Source organism: Setaria italica, chromosome I (assembly GCF_000263155.2).
Source record: "Setaria italica strain Yugu1 chromosome I, Setaria_italica_v2.0, whole genome shotgun sequence".
Classification (NCBI taxonomy): Eukaryota; Viridiplantae; Streptophyta; class Magnoliopsida; order Poales; family Poaceae; genus Setaria; species Setaria italica.
Window position 1 is genome coordinate 20,485,964 of NC_028450.1, and position 25,073 is coordinate 20,511,036.

The 25,073-nt window shown below is 45.9% G+C and overlaps 1 pseudogene; it reads left to right on the forward strand.

The window, feature by feature from the left end:
• The window catches only part of LOC101766009, a 25,609-nt pseudogene extending 2,271 nt beyond the window's left edge, over positions 1-23,338 (forward strand).
• The last annotated feature ends 1,735 nt before the right edge of the window (positions 23,339-25,073 follow it).

Genomic DNA, 25,073 nt, shown 5'->3' on the forward strand with positions numbered 1-25,073 from the left:
TAAATAGTCTACGTTTAATACTCTTAATTAGTATCTAAATATTTGATGTGATGGGTGCTTAAAAATAAGTCAAGGAACCAAACCAGGTCTAAGATTAGAAGATAGCACACAACAGTGCCAATTGTCTATTTGGCCTAACGTATAGTAAGAATCTCAGAGTTATGGACCAATTGTCAGTGCCCATGTGCTCAGTTTATGTAATTGTTCTCAGCAGACATGGATGGCACGACGAGCAGACCAATTGAAGGAAGAAGTGGCAAAACTGATCGCAGCTTCAGGTACTTGTAGCCTGTATCAGAGGATTCATCTCATTGACGTTTTGGAGCATCTTTGCCTAGACCGTCTTTTTGAAGAGGAGATCATTGATGTGCTAACTCAACTTAAGAATACTGATGCGAGTGCATGTGATCTTCAAACGGTGGCTATGACTGCTGGAAACCGAAATTTTCATGTGTGCCAGGTTACTTTTATGTCGGTTCCGTGAGAGCACAGAGGAACAAACAAATTATAACCCGTCGGTTTTCGCCGAAACTCACATTGAAATTGACTCACAGAGTAGTTAACTATCAGGTTTGAGCACTTCGCACCGGATTTGCTTGGCGCCCAAATATTTTCCTCCTCGCGCGTGCTATTTCCTTGAACTGGCACGGCTCCGAACGAAACCTGAAAATCCCTTCCCTCAGCTAAAAGGAAAAAACTCCCCTCCCGCATGCCATTTTCCCCCAGTCTCGACCGCCAGGCGCCAGCCCACGCTCTCACCTTATCCTTATCCTGTCGTACCGCGTCCCCCACATGGTCCGGCGCCATCCGCAGATCCGCCGCCTCCTTGGACCGACGCCTCCACGCCGGAGCCTGCTATGGTATTTTGTCAGTACAAATGGATATATAAAATTATATTTTCTCAATGCAGATGGTGAGGAGCATTCGTCACAGCAATGATGGACGTGAGCAGAGGAGCACATCTTGTGTGACAAACTCAAGCGAAAATATTATCATTCAGCAATGATGCACTCGGCATTGGCAAGTGCACTTTTTCAGACTTCTGTATACAAACAACATATGCTAAGCATGGCTGTTAGCTTATCATGGATGACTTAGTAGGTTAATATATAGTATATATGCACTATGGTGACGGTAGATGCCTTTTGGTTGTAGCTTGTCAGACGGACTTGCATTGCGTGTTCTGTAAGGTTAAGGCCAAAATCATTACTATGTTCTGTCCTGTGATCTTATGCACTATGTTGAATGCTAGTGAGGGTTTGGTAGAACATCCTATAATTTATATGCTGTCAATATGAACCTATGATCTGAATTCTACAAATATTTGAATCTGCAATGCTGTTTATTGTCTGAAGTGAAATGAAATTCACCAAAATCAGAACCTAGTATTCTGGTGATGATGCAGTTTTCCTATCGTGGATGTGCACACATGAAGAAAAATCATGTTGTATTAGCCTATTCATAACAGGCTGGTGGCAATTTCCCAGGTCTATGATCTGAAAGAGAAATCAACTCACCCGACAGAGAAATCATGTAACCTGTGGGTTTATAAACATGATGACTACCTAATTTCCTGTAGGGAAACTGACAGAGAAATACCTACAGGAAAAATATTTCTGTCGGCCGGGCCACAGGAAATTTCAAATTCTCTGTCATTTTATCCCGGTCGGTATGTTCCTATCGGTTTCCCTATAGGAAATAGTTTTGGTTTTGTAGTATGCTAAGAGCAACTCCAGCAAAACCCCTTCTCAAGCCCCTACTCAAAATATATAGGGGCTGAGATAAGAAAAACTTACTCTAACAGAGATCCTACTTGGGTGCCTACTCTAACGAGGTCCCCTACTTTCTTCCGACCCCTTCTCCAAAGGTGGAGAGAGAAATCCCCTACTCGATCATTGGTCCTTTTCCCGCACGTCTAGAGGAGGAATGGTAGCACCGCCGCCTCGCTCCTCTCCGTTGCCGTCGCTGCTCCGCCTGCCACCACCCAAATCCTTCTATCGCAGCTCGATTTTGCACTGGTCCACCTCTTCCTACCCCAAGCAAAACCCTTCTTCAACCTTGCCCCAACCAAACCCCTTCTTCAACGTTGCCAACCAAATCAAGCGGGTGGCATCACAAATAGAGAGAAGAAACACACGATTCTCCTGGAAAAGAAGAGAAGATAAGAACCTGAGCAAGCTCCTTCGCCTCGATGGACCACCATGCTGCTCCTCCTCCGACGAATCCAGGCAGGTATGGGTGGTGGCCAGCACCGATAGGCCGTGCTGCTACCTTCCCCGCCTCAATGGGCCTCGACTGGGGCAACAACTGCCGGCTGGCGAGGGGATCCACGGCACACCGGCCACCTTGTTGGGACCGACCTGGAGATGTACCATGGGGGCGGGAATACATCACGAGGAGACGGAGGTGCGTGAGGATGCGGGGTACATGAAGAAATGCGTCGTTGGTGAGAAAGGGACGCGAGAGATGCGCTGGGAAGGGAAAAAGAGAGGAAAAAAGATGAGGCACTGATGAATAGGTCCCGTCTGTCATGGGAAAGTGGGGCTCAGATGTAGGGGCTATTGCTAGAGTTGATGGTAAAAATCATGGCCCCAACAAGTAGAAGGAGCCCCTGCTCAAAACAAGTAGGGGCCTAAAGTAGTGGCTATACTCTGGTCTCACATGGCATGTAGGATGATTTGATTCTAATTTGAACGGGATCCCCTTTCTAGGAGGGTAAGAATATATGAAGTCAAATATCATATTTCTGCATATAGAAAAGATACTGAAGGTGATGAACTGAGAATTGAACTAGCAAAGTTGAACTCCAATCTCATGCAAGAGCTGAATATCATAACAAGGTGAAGTCGCTGCTCTTTCTAAAAATAGTTTCTATCTTGGCATTCCCTAATACAAGAATAATTGAGACAACGCTAATTTCAATTTCCTGTGGAGATTTCAATTCACATTTAGACCTTGTTTGGATCCTTGGAATTGATTCCATTCTAATAATTATAATTTAGACACAAATTAATTAAGCTAATATAGTTGTATGTGGACTATATTTGTATATTATTGTTGGCCATATGGGAGAGAGAAATTCATGTGCTGCACTTCTACTATAAGGAAGCGAGTCTGTTAGAAGATGTGTATGTGTTGTATATGCTGTGCATGTACATGGGCCCTGGCTGTGCGCCAGGCCCAGGCCGGCTCCCTGCCGGGCCCTAGATAGATTAGGATTGGCAGTCTTATCCCTTGGTCGGTTGTGTTTCTATAAACCTCACCAGGGGCTGCCTATATATTTATACAAGTTGTATACACTAATCAATCTATTATTTCATGCAATCTCTATTGCTTTCATGGTATCATGAGTCCAGGTTATCCCCGATCCCTTACCCTCCGCATCCTAGCACGCCGGCGGCACAGCTCCCAGCACAGCCCCGCTGGCGCTACTCCCACACAGGCTCTGCACCGCCGCTGCCCTCCATGGCCGGCACTGTGCCGCCCAAGTAATCCACCACCACGGCTGACGCCGCCGCCGCTGAGGCCGCCAAGTGCGCGGCTGATGCTAGCGCCACCGCCGCTGCTCCGCGCCGCACCGCTCGCATGGACGCCCACGCCGCCACCCTCGCCCTTGCTGTCACGGCTGAGGCCGAGGCCGCCGCTGCCGTGCAGCAGCGCGATGCCGCTGACACCCGCCTACGCCAGGCCCTGGCGCACACCGCCTAGGAGTGCAAGGGCATCCCGCCTGAATCCGATGAGGAGGACGCCAGTGCCGACCTCTCCGACCAGGCGCCCGACGCTTACCAGGCCATGATGCTCCACGAGGCCATCGGTGTCCTCAACCTACACGCCCAAGCCGTGCCCGTGCAGAACATTCGGAGCCTCATCCCCGTCATCCTTGACATCGTCGCCGACAATTACTCACGGTGGCGTGAGCAGTTTCTCCTGACCATCGGCAAGTACTCGCTGTAGGATCACATAATCCGTGACGTTCCCACCCTAACCTCTCCTGATTGGGATCGGATAGACTGCGTTGTCAGGTCTTGGTTCTACGGTTCCATTGTGACCGACCTCATCGACGTCGTCATGGATCGTGGCGAGCGTGGCGCCATCGCCCACGCCACCTAGCTCGCCATTGAGACGCAGTTTCTCAGCAACCGGGAGACGCATGCCCTCTACCTCGACGCCAAGTTCCAACCTTCGTCTGGGGTGACTTGTCCATTATGGACTACTACTGCCACGTCAAGAGCATGGCGGATGCCCTCGATGATCTTAGCGAGCAAGTCTCTGACCGCACCCTTGTCCTCAACATCCTCCGCGGACTCAACGAGAAGTTCACCTCCATCAGCTGTGACATCCCACGCTCTCATCCTCTTCACTCCTTCCTGGAGTTCTGCGATGATCTGCTTCTCGAGAAGCTCACAATGGCGCCTTCTTCCTCGACTCGGTCCGCGGCACTGCTCACTAGCATCAACACTGGCTCCTCCTCTCGCCCCTCTTCACCTTCCCACTAGTTTGATGGGTGTTCCGACTCTAGGGGTGGCAAAGGGGGGCCCTCCTCCAAGCAGAAGCAGGATAGGGGCTAGCGTGGCGGTCAGCAGCCGCAAGGTAGTGGCAATGACAGCAAGGCCCCTGCCACCGGTGCCCAAGCCCCTACCCCCGGCACCACCCAGGAGTCCGGCAGCCCCTGGCCCTCCTTCTAGAACCCCTGGTCTGATACAATTCAAATGTACCCAGGCCCTTGGCAGCAGGCCGTCGTTCCTCCCCGTCCAGCCGCGCCCACACCGGTGTTTCAGTAGCAAGCACAGCGGGCCCTCCTTACCCAGCAGCAGGTGTTGTACGCTCAGCAGTAGCAGGCGCCCTACCAATGGTAGCAGGTGCCACAGGTGCCATGACGGGCCTACCCTCCTCCTGGGATCAGCAGTCCGTCGCCTCGACATTCAGCACCATAACCCTCAACCAGCCGCAGACGAACGACTGGTATCTTGATTCAGGTGCCACCTCACACATGACTTCAGACGCTGGTACTCTTTCACATTTTTATCATCCACGGTATCCCTTTCCTTCATCAATTTTTGTCGGTGATGGTTCCTTGCTTCATGTCATGGCTACTAGCGCAGCTCATTTTTCGGGTTCGTTGTCCCTTAACAATATTTTAGTTTCACCTAAACTTATTAAGAACCTTATTTCTGTTTGCCAGTTTACTTTTGATAACAATTGTTCTATTGAATTTGATCCAGCTGGCTGCTTTGTGAAGGATCTGGTGTCTTGAAGGCTGATCGCCAGGTGCAATAGCTCCGAGCCACTCTATCCCCTACGATTTCCTGCTAGCTACGCTCTCACTGCCACCTCCACCTCCTCTGTGTGGCATCGCCGTCTCGACCATCCCGGCCATGAAGTTTTGTCCAAAGCTGCTTTGGTCATTCCTTTTTGTAATAAGGACATTCATACCATCTGCCATGCATGTCAGTTAGGGCGGCACACTCGCCTCGCTTTTCAGTCATCTGCTTCTAGAACGTCTCGTAATTTTGATCTTATTCACTACGATTTGTGGACATCTCCTATTCACAGTGTGTCTGGTTATAAATATTATTTTCTCATTCTTGATAACTGTTCTCATTATTTGTGGATGTTCCCTTTATGTCTGAAATCTGACACTTTTGCGATTCTGGCTAACTTCTCCTCTGTGCGTATGTACTCAGTTTGACACCACTGTGAAGACTGTTCAGTGTGACAACGGCCGCGAGTTTGATAACTCCAGCACACGTACCTTCTTCCTTACGCACGGGGTTCAGATTCGCATGTCCCGACCGCACCGGCGACCTCTCTGATCGGTCGACTGAGCACCCTGACTGCACCGACGACCGCTCCGCTCAGGTGGGCAAACACCCTGACCGACCCGGCGAGCTCTCCACTCGGTCGGGCGAACGCCCCGAGAAACCCAGCAACCACTCTGCTTGATCGGGCGAATGCCTTGACCACCCCCATGAGCTCTCCGCTCGGTCAGGCGAGTCCCCCAACTGCACCGGTGAGCGCTCTAACCGATCGGGTAAGCACCCATGGTTCTCCCCCCACACAGGCTCCTGCTCCGGCCATTCTTCCTCGTGGTGCGGTTCCCATGCATCCCGTCGCCAATCAGCACCCCATGACGACGCGTAGGATGCTAGGATTTCATCTGCCAACACTGTTTCATTCCTCCTAGCTGTCCCAATGCCTCGCACTTACCGGGGTGCTCTCGCTGATCCCAATTGGCGCTGGGCCATGCATGAGGAGTTCAACGCGCTGCTGACCAATCACACATGGGATCTGGTACCACGTCCTGCATGAGCCAATGTTGTTACTGGAAAGTGGGTTTTCAAACACAAGTTTCATGCCGACGGTTCTCTAGAGCGGTACAAAATGTGATGGGTGCTTTGTGGGTTCACTTAGCGACCCGGGATTGATTTTTTCTGAGATTTTCAGTCATGTCATCAAGCCAGCCACCGTCCGTATAAAGCTGTCCCTAGATTTCTCTCGTCATTGGCCGATTCATCAGTTGGATGTGAAGAATGCTTTTCTTCACGGGATGCTTTCAGAGACAGTCTATTGTGCTCAGCCTACTGGTTTTGAGGATTCCACCTATCCTGATCATGTTTGTCAGCTAAATTGCTCTTTGTATGGACTTAAGCAGGCCCCTCGTGCTTGGTACAGTCGCTTTGCGTCTCACCTGCTACAGCTCGGCTTTGTGGAAGCCAAGATCGACACTTCCCTATTTGTGTACCACCACGGTGATGACATGGTCTATCTTCTCCTTTATGTGGATGATATAGTCCTCACGGCGTCTTCGCCACCTCTTCTTCGTCGCGCTATTGATGCCTTACAGCGGGAGTTTTTGATGAAGGGTCTTGGTGCACTTCATCATTTTCTAGGTATGCATGTTTAGCGGTCTGTGATGGTCTTTTTCTATGTCAGTGCCAGTTTATGTTGAAGATTCTGGAACGTGCTGGTATGACTAATTGCAAGCCTTGCTCCACACCGGTTGCTACAAATCCGAAGCCGTTTGCTACTGACAGTGCTCCGCTTATCAATGGGACTGATTTTCGAAGGCTCGCTAGTGCTCTACAGTATCTCACCTTCACTCATTCCGACATTGCTTATGCGGTTCAGCAGGATTGTCTACACATGCATGATCCTCGTGAGCCATATCTTGCCACCTTGAAGTGCATTTTGCGGTATATTCGTGGCATTCTTCACTTGGGTTTGCATCTCTAGCCCTCTACTCAGTTGGATTTGCTGGTTTACTTTGCCCAGACACCCGGAAGTCCACTTTCGGATATGCAGTCTTTTTGGGCGACAACTTAGTCTCCTGATCCTCAAAGTGACAAACTACAGTCTCTCGCTCAAGTGCCGAGGCTGAGTATCGGGCAGTTGTCAATACCGTTGCTGAGGTCTCCTGGTTGCGACAACTTCTAGTTAAGCTGCATGTTTCTCTGCGTCGCACCATCTTAGTTTATTGTGATAACAGCATCACTGTCTACATGTCTTCGAACCCCATTCAGCATCAGCGCACAAAACACGTGGAGATTAATCTACACTTTGTTCCTGAGCACGTTGCTACTGGTGATGTCTGTATTCTTCATGTTCCAATGAGCTCTCAATATGCCGACATTTTCACCAAAGGCAAGCCTTCTTCAGTGTTCACGGAGTTCAGGTCCAGTCTGAACGTTCAAGCTGCCGACGATCAGACTGCGGGGGTGTGTTAGAAGATGTGTATGTGCTGTATGTGCTATACGTGTACATGGGCCTTGGCTGTGCACCAGGCCTAGCTCCCTACCCTTCCCTAGATGGATCTAGATGGATTAGGATGGACAGTCTTATCTCTTATGGACAGTCTTATCTCTTGGTCGGTTGTGTTTCTATAAACCTCACCAGGAGCTGCCTATATATTTGTACATATTGTATACCCTAATCAATCTATTCTTTCACGCAATCTCTATTGCTTTCAGAGTCGAAGAGCGTGCTATAAGTTCCACACTAGAAACATAGTACGAGGATCTACAGAATCAATTTCCATCTCCCACCCCTCACGAATTTAAGATAGGTTTATATCTAAACTTTGGAAAGTTGTGGAATGCCACGTTCAAGATAAATAGCTTACTCCATTAAGTAAATTTCAATTCCTTCAAAATGAAGGGATCCAAATGAGACCTAATAGTAACGGTTCATTTATTGATTAACATATACAGGTGGTGGAATGATCTAGAGCTTCAATCAAGGCTATCATTTGCTCGAGATAGAGTTATGGAATGCTATTTTTGGATCGTAGGAGTATATTTTGATCCAAGTTACTCACGAGGTCGGATAATATTGTCAAAGGTGCTTGCCATTGTGTCCATCTTAGACGATACTTATGATATCTATGGAAACTTTACAAGACTGCGAATTTTTACCAAGTGTATAGAAAGGTTTGTATTCTCATCCGACTAGAAATAAACACTTTATTTAAAAAATAGTAAAAGTAAACGACGTATCTAAATAGAATATTTACTCAATACAAAATTTACTGGAAAACGAATTGTATTCATAAATCTTTCATATAAAGATGGACAACAGGAAATGGCATCGCAAGTATAGGTTTTCTTTGTTCCTAACTAGAGAAAATTGTGCCCTTTCTTTATTCATGATGTTTCTCCTATTGTTGTGCTGCAGAAACTGTACATAAGATGTATTTGTTGTCCTCTATTTATTCCTTGATATTCACCCTTTGTGAATTTAAATCAAACTGCTGGATAACTACTTATTTGTCAACAATTATTCCTGAATAATGATAAAACTTAATATATTTGATGAAAAATCACATTGTTCAGCTGGGACCCTGCGGTGGCTCATGGTCTCCCAGAGAACATGAAGTTCATTCTTGGAAAAGTTTTGGATGCCTGTCAAAGCATTGATGATAAGCTAGCACCAGAGGAGAAATACCTCAAGAACTTTGTAAGTTTTTTCACCACTCATTTCTATGTTGATCTTGACATTAAGCAGATTAGGAAAGATACCATTTTAAATAAGCTCATAAAGTATTAGTTTGCATTGCGAAATACAATTCAAAACATGGAGGATCCCACGATCCGATCGCGCAGCCCCCGACACCGTCGAACAGCCCTGCGTTCCTACCTTGCAGCCTCCAGGCATGGTCCTGAACCGGCGGGGCACGGGGGCAGAGGCATTTACCTGGCTGTTCATTGATGAGGAACGTAACCTGTCAGTTGTCAAGTGACGTGCGCAAACTTGTTAACCGTGTCAGTAGGTCACCACCTGCAATGGCTAGAAAAATGGAGGCGCATAACGGTCTGTTCTCGTCCGTGTAGCACTGTCGGCAGAATGGAACGGCATCAATATTTCTCAGAATGGCGAATTTGGGATGGTATTGCTAATTCGCCACCGTAGCCCCTTTTTCTACCACCCCTGCCTTATCCTCACCATCACAGCTCTGTGGCATGAAAGTTTGGATGCATATAAACTACATCTCGTCTGGGGCAGCAAGGAGTGGAGGGATTCCTGTTGAGTCCTTGAGATATACTTTTAATTAGTGTGGGGACAGTAGAAACTCAGGCTGCTGACGATGGAGATGTGTCATTATTAAAGATGACTGGACTCAGCCATTATTGAAGCCTCGCATTCGCTATCAAAATTTTCTCTCACTCGGATTGTACGTTCATGTGCTTGATCATGTCCTTCAATCCTAAACAAAGATTGCATAGAATATGTTAACAGGATATATCCTAAGGGAAAAATTACATTGGGGATGCATATGCATGGCATAAACAGATATATATGCACAGGGGCGGAACCAGGATGAACACCTCGGGAGGGGAGGCTAAATAGTAGAGATTAAGGGCTAGAGCTAGAAATTAATGGTGATTTGAGGCTTTATCTACAGTATTTTACAGGTAAAATCAGGCTCTCGGGGGGCTGCAGCCCCCCTAGGCCCCCTGGATCCGCCCCTGTATATGCATGGTTTCCTAACCAAACAAGGTATATGATCTTTCTGTATCTGTATGCATTTGAGGTTTTCTCCCATCATCCAAAATACAAGAGGTGGAATTATGAGGTACCAACATTTTTTTCCCGGAATATGCAGATAGTAGATCTAGTTAGAGCCCATAATAATGGGGTAAAATAGCGCTAGGAAGGGTATGTCCCTACAACCGTTGAGGAACATCTGCATGTTTCAGCAAGAAGTGGTGCTTTGTCACTTGTTGTCATGCACGTCATTTGTTGGAATCGGAGATGTGGCCACAGAAGAAGCTTTTGATTGGGTACGTAGTTTGCCTAAAATAGTACAGGCGCTCTGCGTTATTCTCAGACTTTTCGATGATCTTAGGTCATATGAGGTAATATTATTTTGCTTTATTGACATTCTATATTCCTATACGAGCTTCTTGTTCAAAAACAAAATTGCAGTTTTAGTAATTTTGGATGTCACTGTTTCAGTTATGATTCTAGCTAATATGCTTATTACTTGTACCGTATCCAAAGCTACATATTTTCCTACTGGGTAGTGTTAGAAGAGAATAGGGGGCCCTTTTATATGCTAGCTTCTCAATATTTACACCTCCCGAAAGTATAACCAAGGAGTTGCATGTGTATGCAGCGAGAGAAAATGCCTTCTCATCATGTTTCTTCCACAATCGGGAGCTGCCTGAAAGAGCACGGAGTCACAGCTCAAGTGGCACGGGAGAAGATTCAAGACATGATAGAGGAAACGTGGAAAGATTTTAATGAGGAATGGTTGAACGTTAACAATAGCATGCCAAAGGAGTTACTGCTCAAGAGAATATTCAACCTACAGCTCTCCAGGACCCTAGTTTTGGAGATGGCCCCTTCGCCCCCACCCCCTTGGGAGGCGACTCCTATCGCGATACCCACCCCATCCATCCAACCCTAGCCAAATCCGTCACCATTGACGGCGCGCTCACCCAACCCGCCCCAGATCCGGCCAAGGCTGTAACAACCGCCATTTTAAGTCATCAAAGTAACTTGGAGGAGTTGGAAGCAGTTCAAGAAGAAAGGAGAAAGGAATTGACCGAAAATCAAATTCGGGTCAAATTTGACCAAAAGTTGAATTTTGAATTTGGAATTCAGAAAAAATCGGCAAAAATATAGAATAGCAGTGTAAAGATGATCTGAACTTAAGGGTCAACAATTTGGAATAATCTTTGATCCTAAACACTCAAAGGAAATCAGAAAAGGAAATGAAAAGCAACGTTTACTATTCACCGTCCGAAAACAAGAAATCAGAAAAACAGCTCAGAGTCCATTTTGGAAATTGAGTTCTGACAGATTTCTCAAATAAGTAAATCAGGGCAACTATACCATGTTGAAGTATGAACTGTGGAATTCAACATTTCGGTGTTGTTGATCAGGAACAATGGAGAGAACCATTTTAAATAAAGGCCTAAAGATTGGCACTTTGTTACAATAGGCGACCTTGCTGGAAATTGGTTAAGTCTGAAATTGGTATTGAGTACCTGCCTTTAGAACCAATTTCTGGAGAAATTTCATTAAAAGTGAGCAGATGTTTTTGGACATTAGTGAAATATGGACTATGAAGAAGGTAAATGAATAGTTGTGGTTCAGAGAAAGTGGGAGGTTTGAATTCAAATTGGAGCCAAAAGTCAGCAATTGAACCGATCTCGAGCTCCTTGCCGAATTAAGTCTAAGTTTGGAAAACATGACGAGTCTCTATGTTTGAAACCGAATTCTGTCCAATTTCTCAAGTAAGTGAGCAAAGGCAACTAGACAGTGGTGAAGTATGATCCTTGGACATGTTTAATAAAGTGTTTTTGCTCAGAGATAGCGAAAGAATCAAATTTAAATCAAAGCTCAAAATCAGCACTCTAGCTATTTCGGCCAACTCTCGAGCCGCGTAAATTCTAAGTCCGAAAACAGTGTTAACTAGCGATGTTTGGAGCAAGTTTCCGGAAAATCCAGTGCAAAGGTTATATGGTTTCTGGTGCAAAATGGAATCCTTATTAGTTGTATAACACAAATAGGGAGTAGTTGTCCTATATGGAATACGATTGGGCTACTGAAATTGGTGCTAAAGAAGGGTAAATGACCACATTTTGTGAACCGTCGAACTGAATCGCTGAAGTTCAGTACACGTTGACAGAAACATTGGAGCTCAAAAATCTTGACCTTAGGGTGCTCATCTCGGGTAAAGGCCAATCTATCAAATGAAGTACTTGGATTACTCTACAAGTTTGCTTAAAGAAGTTTTGCGAGTTGGGATCAAAAGGTTCGAGTAAAAGAGGTCTGAATATTTTGGCTGGGAGGAGCTAAAGAGAAGCAGACAGCAGGAACAGAACAGAACGACAGAGTCGTGCTGCCGCCGGCATCTCGCGCACGACCGGCCAGAACGACGGCCACGTCCGCAGGCGTTCAAGATTGTTGAGGTGGCACGCATGCGCGATGGAAGGATCACGACGATTGCTCCCCGCGCTTATCCTTTTCACCCGGCAGTATTACATCGACGGAAGTAGAGCTCAAACAAATCAGTGCCGCCGCCGCCGGCCAATTCACCCACGTCGCCACCTTTCGTTGCAATTCCATTCACCCAAAGTTCCGCCAGCTACTCCTCAACGTCCCAAGCTCCTCCATTCTCCAGCTTCCCGCCGTCAAGCTCCGGTGTGCCGCCATACCGATCCGCCGGCCGCCGTCACCCAATTCCCCAAGGTGAGCTCCTGAACCGAATGTTCTTCTCAATTAGTGGGCTTAGGGGCGTCCTGCTAGGATGTGGGAGCTGTTGGGGAAGTCAGGAGAGCTGCTTGCGCCGCCTACGTGCGCCGCCATGGCCGCCAGCCGGTCAAGCCGCCGCCGCCGTGGAGGGGCCACCTCCGGCCACCTCCCGGAGCGCCGCCGCCGCCCACGGGTGTGTCGCGGCCTGGGGGTTCCTCCCCGGCCCGACCCCGTCGCCGGCGAGCCGCCGGCCGGCGAGCCCCCGCCGGTCCCGTGCGCACCCCTGTTTTGGCGCAAGGAAGAAAAAAACCTGGCGCCGGGAGGAAGACGCCGTGCGCACAGGAGAAAAGCAAAACCGGCCGCCCGTTTTGGGCCAGAGAAAAGTGCCAGCCCAACCGGCCATCCGTCTTGGGCCAAAGAAAATTCCAGCCCAGCTAGCTCGCGCGGCCTAAAATAAAAAAGGAGAGTCAGTGGGCCGCCTGTTGGTTCAAAAGGAAGAGTGAACTGTGCGGCCCGGGTGGAGTAGAAAAAGAAAAGAGGGCCACCGTCCATTTTTGGGCCGGGAGAAAGGCGACGGCCCAGCTGGCCCGTACGATGAGAAGAAAAAGGGGGAGCCGGTGGGCTGTCCTTTGATCGGAAGGGAAATGGGCCGTGTGGCTCAGGTGGAGATGAAGGTGGGCCGATGGGTGAAAGGGGGATCCTAGGCCGGATTAGCAGGCCGGTCAAGTGGAAAAAGAAAAAGAGAAGATGGGCCGATCGCGGGTGAAAAAGAAAGGAGAAAAGAGGAGTCGGCCCAAAGCAAACCTGCCGCAAAGAAGCCCATGCGCCACAGGTTAAAAACTGGTGGGCCACTTTTCAGCCCGAGGAAAATGCCGGCCGTGGGCCCACGCATTAGTGAAGAAAAGAAGAAGGAGAATAGGAGACCGGATGGGCCCTAGGTGGAAGTGATAGTGGGTAGAAGAAGGTTAGGTGAGAAAAGTTTGGGCCGGGGTTTTAATTAAACTTTAGGTTTTCTTTTATTAGATAAATAGATTAAATAAGATTTTCACCATTTAAATTCCAGGAAATTCTAGAAGTATCCAAAATTAGTGAAACCAATTTTATTAGGATTGTTTTATTTTCCTTTATGCATTAAAGTTTTAAAACCCTAGGAAACATAATAAAAATTTAGGTATTTATTGAATGCCTTTTTATCTAAGGTATTTAAATAAATGCTTGAACTTTATTAAATGTATAAAATCTTGAAAAATGCTTTCTTATCCACAAATCATTATTAATTCATAGGAATTAGGTTTTCGAGATTAGAAAATTATTATAATGCTTTTAAAAATAAATAAAAAGGTCTAAGGTAGGTTTAGTAAAGGAAATAAAAATGGTGGGCTAATCTTTTCGGGTTTTTGTGTGTTGGCTTGCAACTTTATCATGATAAATTGTCTAGTCCTTGTTGGCTTGCAACTTTATCATGAAGGAAAGTTGTATAGTCTTGTATTCAAAAGTTTGCATCTCTAACTCTTGCATATACTGAATCGTAGACGTCACAACTCCTGGAGTGGGAATTCATGGATTTCAGCTGGAGATGGACAGCATTCACAGTGCCTCTTTCAATAAACAAGATTTCCGAAGAACTAACTTTGTTGATCCCAGGCAAGCCCCGGTGCATTTATACCTATCTATTTTAGAGTTGTTATTTCATGTGACTAGTTATAGGTTACTTGGTTATTATATGCACTAGGTCTAGGAGTTGAATGAAACCTATTCTTGTGTATGATCATGCCTTGATTTAAGGACATCTTTGCCACTTGTTCAAATCCTAGAAACTACCCAAGTCTAGAATTGCTTACTCGCTTACATGCTTGGTTTACCAACCTTAGGGAAAACTCTTGATCATACATGCTGTTTAGGAAAGATAGTTTGAAGTATAGAACCAGACAGAAGCTAGAGATGTAGTTCTGTCTGCTTATTAATCTGCTTAAGGACTGGGCCGTGTCTTAACCATTGATCAAGTGATAACTTCTGATCACTTACTGGGTATGGGACCAGTAAAGCCCAGTAGGTTAGTAAATTCTATGATCAGGAATGCTTCGTACCCGCATTTGACGTGCTGGAGATTGGCAGGGGTGTAGCCTGAAACTCACATGGAGATCAGGCCAGACGTGGGGTCCCATGTGGGGGTGCATCCCTGGGTCCGGGTAGTTGTGTTCCTAATCATTGACTTTACTAATCGAGAGGTTGCTAGTACGACCTGGACAGTCGTATGATGCTGGTGATCGGGGTACTCTCCTGCAGGATGTAATTTGATCCGGATCGCCGCAATTCTCGGTTATGAATGCACTTGATCGCTGTTAAGCTCCGTAGCATGAACTCATGTGATATAAAATTTTTGTTGCCAAGTACTGTATGAATCAACAGCTGTGATTGCTTTTACTTCTGTTATCATCTAGAATGGTTAGGTAATGACTTAACTAAAATAAAAGATAAAACTAAGGCCTCACTCGTAGTAAGCTTTTCGGCAAAAATTGTGTCAACCAAGCACACCCAAAGGCTGACATGCATTCCAAAGAAAGCTATTATATTGGTTAGTCGGGTAAGACTTGCTGAGTACTTCGTACTCAGGGGATCCCTTGTTGTTGTTTTCAGAAAGCCAGCAGGGACCCACCGAAGAGGAAGCCCCGAAGACCTAGGGTATCTTATGAGTCTCATGATACTCTAGAATAAAACTTAAATGTTGTTTTTCTTCCGGACTGGTTTTAAATTCTTAGAACCACACTGACCTGCATGATTAAGTTGTTTCAAACTATGGTTGTAATATATCGTACCTCTGATATGTCTTTAAAAATGTAATATTTGTTGATATTATCCCATCGCGGATATTATCCTGATGTATGGCTATGAAACACGTCGTGGATTCTTCGAGGAGTCCTAGGGACACTCGACGGACTACCGGGCTTATGCTGTTTTAGGTGCGTTTTTGGATAATTGCTGTTTCGACAGCGATTAGGCGCACTTAAACCAGCTTAAGTTGGGCGGTTCCGCCACAAAGGCCCCCGCCGATCTACGTCCTCACCGTTCCCCCATCCCGAAGCGACCTTGTATCGAGAGAGATCAGGATGGGCCATGGTGTGGCCTGGATCCTGCTAACCTTCACCACATCATCCACTGCAGCATCACCAACTTTGGAAGCACCTGTCTTGCCACGACACTAGGATTTGGCGAATCATCCTCAGTTCAGCGCCACATCATCTATCCTCCTTCCAGATCTCGCATGGGAGCTACAAATACAAGATGGAACTACATTGAAGACAGGGGGCGTTGGGCTCGACAGTGCCTGCTGCGATGAGGACCCCCTCACACGCAACATCATTCAAAGATCAACAACCAAGAGATCCGGCGAGATTCACAAGCGGCAAAAGACATCATGGCCAACACAAATCCCAGCGAGCTAGCACAGAAGATAGCAAAGAGGCGATTCACTAGCGCAGAGAAAGGGAAGGACATTGGGCAGCCAGCCTCTCAAAGACATAAGCCTCAAGGACAAAGGTCACCTCCATTCAAATCCATGGAGGATTACCACTCGGAGTGGTAATGGAATTTACTGCAAGGAGAGTGCTCCAGGACTAGTGTGGTGGATGGCATTCAATCCTCTACCACCCAGGCTAGCTTAGGTCATTGGAACAAAGAGTGTTAGCAGCAATAGGTGAATCCGCACCAGAATCCATCAGCAAGATCTCAGCGGAGCATGATAGAGACATTGCCACAAATTGATGAGCATGGTTTCCAGGTTGTCAAGCTGGCATACTGGTGGCGCAACGAGATCTCTCATCCATGAAAAGAATCACAGCTCCAACAACCTGAAGAAGACATTCAAAGAAGAGAGAGATACAGAGCTCGTGTTAGAGGCAAATGCCTCAATTGCTTCTCAACACAGCACAAAGTTTCAGACTGTCGGTAGAAGAGTAAATGCTGGAGATGTCTGCAATGGGGCACAAGGCACACTCCCGTCCCTCCCGAAAGAGGCAAGTTAAGAAGACAAAGCAGCAGCACCGGCCCTCATTCCACCCTGCTTCCCATCCAACACCAGCCACTCTCTCGCCTAGCGAGCAAGTTTTCTTGGCAGGGCGATCCTACCTCCAAGTTACGAAGGGACAACCGATGGCCATGGGAACATACCCCGGCGACCCCCACGCTCGCCCTGATCTCATGGTTTGTGCCATCACTGCGACCGGGACCATGATGCACAAGAGGGAGGCACTAATCGGCAAGATGGTTGTCTGCTGGCTCAACGGCAACATCCACGACACCGGCACCCACCACGTCGCCGACTCCCTGGAGGAGCAGCTACACATCAACTGCCACAAGAACAAGGTGGTCAAGCACTTCCCCGAGTAGTACCTCATCTTCTTCTCCGATAGCCAGGCCTACCAACAGGTCCTGCACTACCCCAGCGTGCGGAACCGCAGCCGGGTGTTCAACTTCGAGCAGTGGATGGAATGCCAAGGTGCCATGGAGACTAAGCTGGTGTTCCACAGGCATCTGCGCATTAACGGGGTGCCAGTCCACGCCTGGTCTGAGGAGGAGGCAGTGAAAATCATCGGTCCAACCTACGCCATCCACTATGTCGAGGGACACTCCCGCTGCCAAGACCGCACGCGGACCTTCAATCTCTAGGCTTGGTCCTCCAATCCAAGTAAGATCCCCAAGCGGGTACTGCTGACTATCACTGATCCTGATAGGAACCATTCCACCAACGACACCGTCGAGCTGCACCATGAACCGCCAAAAGGATTCAAGGGCACCTATGACTACAAGATCTACGTCCACATGGACGTCGTGGAGGAACTCTCCTTCCATGGCGGCAGGGGTGGAGGAGACGGAAGGAAACCTCGCCGCGAGTTTCTCTGGAACTATGGGGGGCTAGACTCACTAGGGAGCAACGCAATAGTGAAGAGCATGATGACCACGCCGGCCGTGACTACCGTAGCCGCAAGGACAGGGATGACCACGACAACAACTTCAACCGTGGTGTGAGACGCCATTGAAGTTAGTCCTCCTTGGGGCGAATGACACGCTGCCGCGGTATAGTCGAGGACTATTACAGTTCCACCCGATACCGGGGGGGGGGGCAACCAGCATGAAGGAGGCCATCATAGCAGAGTCGTCATGCAGGGAACAGCAACCTGGCGCTCGAAGAAAGCTATCAAGAGAATCTCCTTCACCATCCGTCTAGTCCAAATCCTGGGTGAGCACCAACCACCCATCGACTCCAGCATTCACCTAGTCGAATCCATGTCTCCTTCACCCTACCATCCTACAATTTGGTATGATTCGATGAGGGATGAGGTTCTCACCCCCTAGTTGTATGCAGGGTACTCATCCAAGGAGCAAAAAATCATGGACATGCTGGAGAACACACTAGGATGGACCCCAATTGCATCACTGGGGGAGGTGTCAAGTTGGCTGATGGAGAGGGGGAGCAGCAAAGGCTGGCCACTTCAACCACTATAGTTGGGCAGGTTCGCATCACGCATATGGTCACTCCCTGTAACTCCTTTGATCTGGCTCCTGAACTAGTGGTAGAAAATAGTCTGGTGAATAAGGAATCAACGATCCCACTCAACTCCCATGTCACATATGTTGAGCATCCTTTACATGAAGAACTTGAATTTGGAACCACTACTGTTAGATCCATAGCTGAGCACTCTCCTCAAGAAGCAATAGGCTTGGGCACCACTCCTACAAAACCTATAGTAGAGCTTCCCTCCATGTGGATTTTATCACCTGGGTCTCAAGAACTAGAGCCAGCATGAGCCCCAGTACTAGAAACACAACAAAACACCAAAAGAGACATAAAAACTGTCTAACAGCACAATCAAGAGCATCCCATACAATCTGTTCAATAGCACATAGTTGAGGGACATGATACTGAACCCTACATTCCACCTTTGAGTAAGAGTAGTTCCCTGTTAGTAATCCATTTATTCAAGATGACTCCTCTGAACCCCAGTTGACGCACGATAATATCCCCTCTTATTCCAACACTAATAGAGACAACAACACCCACGGCACAAAACGAAGAGCAATAGGCTTCCTGCCAAAGCAAAACTCAACCCAGGAACAGATAGCATTCAGTTAGCTCAAAGAGTCTTGATGAACAAAATAGGGGATTTATCTTCTTCTTCTCAACATTAAGCTAATCCTGATTTCAACAATTTTGCACAGCATCTCCTGCAGCCTCTCAATAGCATGGGAATGGTAGCCATCAAGACCATCCTCAAGCAGGGGAACAAACCCAAGAACAAAAAGAAGAACAAGATCGCCCCAGCACCAGCACAAGAAGTGGAGGCCCCAAGGGCCTAGAGATGCCACCCAGAGCATCAATCAATCTAGTCGTCAGTTGGTTCATTTATGTTAAGCAAAAAACCTCTAAACTTGCCATGGTCTGTAACAGACTCTAAAGGGTCGGCAATTTGGTCCTATAGCTTCAGCGGTGCATTCAATCGGGCATGTGGCCCAGCACTGATGCCCACGAATCTCGCCAATCAGCCCACATTCGAGGCAGTGTTAGATGGGCCACTCAAACAAGATTTCATCGGCTTTGTATCCGGCCTTCGCTGCAAGCCTAGCACCCCATCCTGCCCAGCTAAAAAACTATAAATTGTTGTGTTGGAATGTCTGCAGCTTAAACACTGTGGCAAGGAGAGCAAGCATCTAGAACACTGTACTCTCATCAAGCGCCACCATTGTATGCCTGCAGCAAACTAAAACCACTGGTATACTCAACTTGTAGACGAAACTTTGGGACCAAACTTTGTTAGAAACTTTGTGACTTTACTGGCAACAGAAACTAGAGGCGGCATGCTTATAACAGCAAACGAAAATCATTTCAGTCTGCACAACCTCCATCTCACAGAATACACAATGTCTACCACCATCACCATGAAGGCAGATAACATTTCTTGGATGCTCACTGGAGTATATGGCCCCCAACAAGACCAAGACAAGCTATTGTTCCTCAAGGAAATCAAAGGATTGAAAGATCTCGCACTAGCAGAGTGGTTAGTGGTTGGGGATTTTAACCTTATCTACAAAGTTGAAGACAAGAGCAACAGCAGACTAGATAGGAGAATGATGAACTACTTTTGAGAGGCTTTAGATGAGACCCAGCTCATGGAGATTGACTTGCATGGCAGAAAGTTTACATGGAGCAATGAACAAGACCAGCTGACTTTCACAAGAATTGATAGGCTGTTCGGCTCATCCGACTGGTACCTATTATTCCCAAACTTAGATTTACAAGCCATGCCGACAATGGATTCCGATCACTGTCCTCTGCTTCTTACCAGCAACATCACTAGGCAAAGCTATGTGGGCTTCCGTTTTGAATCTTACTGGGTGCATATGCTAGGCTTCGAGGAAACTGTATAGGAGGCATAGAATCAACCGGTGAACACCCAAGATGCCATTCTATGTCTACACGTCAAACTAATCCAAATGGCTATGGCACTTAAATTGTGGAAATGGCAAAATTTGGGCAATTTGGCCTTTCAATTTGCAGTCGCGAACGAAGCCCTCCTCCTCATGGACACCATTCAGGAACAACGGACACTCACGACTAAAGAGTTGGAATTCCGATGTTTCCTCAAGGCCAAATCAGTGGGCCTTGCGGCCATCTAAAGATCATGAGGTAGACAACATTCCAGGCTAACTTTGATTTGGAAAGGAGATGCATGCACTAGACTGTTCATGTTGTATGCAAACAAAAGGAAAAGAAAATTACACATACCATCCCTAAACACAACGCATGGAATCGCAAAAAATCATCAGCAAAAGGAGGCATCAATCTATGAGCACTTCGTAGCACTCTTGGGGCAATCACAAGAGAGAACGTGAAGCCTAAATTGGGCAAATCTAGGATACCAGTCTTAGGACCTGAGTGAATTGGAAGACCCATTTGAAGTAAACGAGATAAAAAAAGGTGGTCATGAAGTTACCGGCTGAAAAATCCCCTAGACCCGACAGCTTTATTGGTCTATTCTACAAGAAATGTTGGCCAGTAGTTGGTACTGACCTAGTCAAAGCTCTACATGCCTTCCATGCCCTTAAAACCAGTAGAATGGAGCTAATAAGTGAAGCTAATATTGTTCTCATCCCTGAAAAGGAGGAGGCAACCAAAGTTTCAGAATTTCAGCCAATCAGCCTAATCAACAGTTTGGCAAAGATCATCACAAAAATTCTTGCGGACAAACTTGCACCCAAGTTGGAAGAGTTAGTATTCGGATGTCAAAATGCGTTCATTAAAAAAAGATGCATTCACGGTAACTTTATCTATGTCCAAAGAGTGATCAATGCTCTACACAAATGCAAAAGGCCGGTTCTATTCATCAAGCTAGACATTTCAAAGGCTTTCGACCCACTGAGTTGGATTTTTCTTGTTGAAACTTTGGAAGCCTAGGGATTTGGACAAAAATGGAGAGGCTCTATAGCCACTCTACTAGCCACATCGTCATCCAGAGTGTTGCTTAGTGGAATACCAAGGGGAAAAATTTAAACATGCAAGAGGCCTCCGCCAAGGTGATCCGTTATGACCAATGCTCTTCGTCCTAGCCATTGACCCCCTTTAAAAATTAATTGAGCTAGCTGCTACTAATGGCATCTTAAAACAGATTCTCCCAAGGGTGGCACAATTGCGATGCTCACGCTATGCAGATGGCATGGCACTATTTGCAAACCTAAATCGTGAGGAACTAAAACACTCAAAGCAGATGCTGGAATTATTCGTAAATTGTTCAGGGCTTTGAATAAACATGAGCAATACAATGCACAGAAGAGGAAATCATAGAAGCATTGGTAGACTTCCTTGCAGAATTTGCATCATCCTAGGGAAATATCTAGGCCTTCCACTTCATACCCGTTGTCTTAGGAGGGTAGACATTCAACCTCTTCTTGACAAAATTGGTGGCAGGTTGCCCGATTGGAAGGTGAATTCCTCTCCTCGGCAGGTAGGGAAACTCTAGTCAAAAGTATATTAACTGCGCAACCAATCTACCACTTGATAGTTTTCCCAACGCAGAAATGGCTAGTCAAGCAAATCGATCCAATGAGAAGAAGTTTCCTTTGGAAGGGAGATGAGCCGGAGAAAGCTAGTGGGGGATATTGCCTAGTCAGATGGCTCACGGTATGCACACCAAAAGACATGGGGGGACCCGGAATTCTTGATTTAGAAAGACAATCAAGAGCACTTCGACTTTGTTGGTGCTGGTTTCAATGGAAGCATGATGGAAGACTATGGCAAGGTCTATATATCCCGTGCGACAAAAATGACAAAGATCTCTTCCACGCATCAATGGTGGTCACAATGGGCAAGGGTGACAAAACGATTTCTGGCATTCAAGTTGGCTTGATGGGCATGCACCGAAAAATATAGCCCTGCACCTCTTCAAGAAGTCAAAAAGAAAAAACTTCAACGTATAGAAGGCTTTGCAAGACAATTACTGGATCGACCAAGTGTGCCCACTAATGATGGGGGAGGAGGTGAGGGAGTATACAAACCTTTGGGAAGAAATACACTTTTTAAACCATAATGCAGATGCAGAGGATGAGATAATTTGGTGATGGACACCTGATGTGGAATACACAACAAAGAGTGCGTACTGTATACAATTCTCTGGGCAGACTAAGAGACCGTCGATCACCCCAATATGGAAAGCAAAGATAGAACCCAAATGTAGAATTTTTGCTTGGATCCTTCTACATAGGAAAATTCTCACCGCAGACAATTTAGAAAAGAGAGGGTGGCCTCGTGACCCAGTATGCAAGCTCTGCGATACAGACCCCGATATGCCAAAATATTTGTGCAACGATTTTACCTACACCCATATATAGTTGGTGGAAAAGATGCCAAGCCAGGATCGACAAGAAAAACAGGTCCAATTTTGATGGTCTCATCATTAGCTTTTGGTGGAATATCTGGAAGGAAAGAAATAGAAGAACTTTCAATTAGGAAATCAAAACAGTGGACAAAGTGGCTTTCCTTATATGCGAAGAATTTCAACAATATCAGTTGGCAACCTAAGGGATTGGATCTTTGGGACCAACGCCCCCCAATCTTTAGTAGCTCTTCTTGTTTAATCTCTTCTTTTTCTGTTCGGATGGTCCCCCCTCCCTCTTTTAGTTGCTAGCAGTCTTGTGGGGTGTCTCGGAGTTAAGAGACGCCTAGTTGTTTTCTTTTTAGTGCTTCTTCGTTTATTATATCTTTCCTCTTCTAATAAAAATTCGTCAATTCTCTTGCCGTCCGTTCAAAAAAAGAATATTCAACCTGACAAGGACAATGGTGTTTATGTACAAGCAAGATGATGCATACACGAACAGTCATGTCACCAAGGACACCATAAACTCATTGTTCGTGGAGCCTATTTTGATGACTGTACATTTTACATGTCCACATCTTTTTCTAGGTTTGTAAAGAAAATGGTTGTGGATCATTGTTTATGATTTGGTGATTGAGTGGCAAAATAGTCATCGAGACTAATGTGTTTGTCAAGATATATCTTTATATTATGGATTGCAAGGATGAATTCCAAGTCATTCAAATGATATTAGAAAAGGTTTAGAGAAATTCTATAGCATCCAAATTATAGTAAAGATTTAGAAATAAAAATTCGATAGTGCATCCAAATGATGGCAAAGATTAAGGAAAAAAAGTTCAAAGAAGAACACATGGATAAACAAGTTAGATAAGAGAAGATAACTCACCGATGCTTTCGACCGACTCTTTTCAAGTATATCAACGAATCAGTTGTTGTACTGTAGCTGGCGGTAAAAGACGAGACAGGATGACCAACGCATTTCTTGAAGAGTGGTAATCAAGGCTAAAGTCTCTGGATTAACCAATTTATCGGTCATGGTAAGAAGACAAGCACCGAATCAGTCTTTCGTGAAGGCTATGAAGATTTCTGCTCTGGAATGACAGACTGGTTCGGTCATGCCCATGAAGCTATCACGGTAACAGGGTGAAAAACTCTTTACCTCATTTACTTATGATGTGAACCAAGTTAGTGATTCCATGCATGCTAATAAGCCTCCTGTGATCCATTTCCATTACGGTTCACAGTACCGTTACTGGAACCAAACAAAGGATCGGAGCAGAATGCATGTGTAAATCTACACTATAAAAAAAAATTGACTTCGAACGGGTCTCGTTTGCTGTGGGACCTGGAAGATATGACTGTTTCTTCTTCTGCTTCAAGATTTCCCAAGCAGCTATGCTGAAGAACCCCATGAAGAAATGATTGTGGAATTATATTTTGCTTTCTGGTTCATGGAAAAAGAAGCTAATTGTACTGTCTAGTCCCAGGTGATTCAAAGATCCAACAACGGACCCTATAGGAGCAGAAACAGAACAAATGATATGCAGTTTATTTCTTCAACTCTAAGACTACACGGTGCATGATTGTAGTTATTTCCTTATATCATGTAATTCTTCCTCCTTTCAATACATTCTTTGTGTTGGGTCAATCCATAAACAATATAAGTATCAAGACTTTTGAGTTTTTCTTTATAGCATTTGAATCTTTTCAAAACCCACGTGGTTGGTGTTGGTGGTGACATACTAAAAGGAAGTGCATAGAACTTTGTTGAGAGAAATGAACTAGGCAACCATACATAATAATTATATATTGAAAATGACTGTTAGTATAAGTTCACTATGATATAGTTTACAATACAGCTCGCGTTCCACATCTATACCTAACATATATAATTGTGCATCAAGAAGTATCAACATTGCAAATCGGGAGCTCGATTGCAGCATCATTCGTGTTTAAATATTATTCCAAAAATAGAACCTCTACAAGCACAATGCATGTCAGCTTTCGTTTTACCTCAAGCATCGAAAGTGCATTTTAATCTGTTGAATTGTCTCCACGAACAGTTTAGTTGAACCCAAAGGTGGTTTTGCCACTTCTAAATTCATAATTTTTACTATTCACTTAGATATACACTACATCTAGATACATAATAAAAGCTATAAATTTAGAAATATCAAAAACTAACTACAATTTCGGATGGAGGGAGCGTCATATAACAAAGATATCTTCTTTGATACACTGATGTATGATTCCTTTTTCGATAAGCGAAGCTTTATTAATTTTCATGGTTTTTACAAACACAGTGCTAAAAACAAAGATAAAAAATAAGCACACTAATGACTATCAATCCGAAAACTAGACCGCCACCCATGCGCCTGGTGGTGTACGATTCCTAGGTCCCATAACGTGCAGGTACGTGGGGGCGGCTGGCTCTGGCCAGTGGCCACGGACCGTGCTCGAGTGCTCTATATAAACCACCTTGACATATATGGGAAGAAGCTAAGGAAAGCT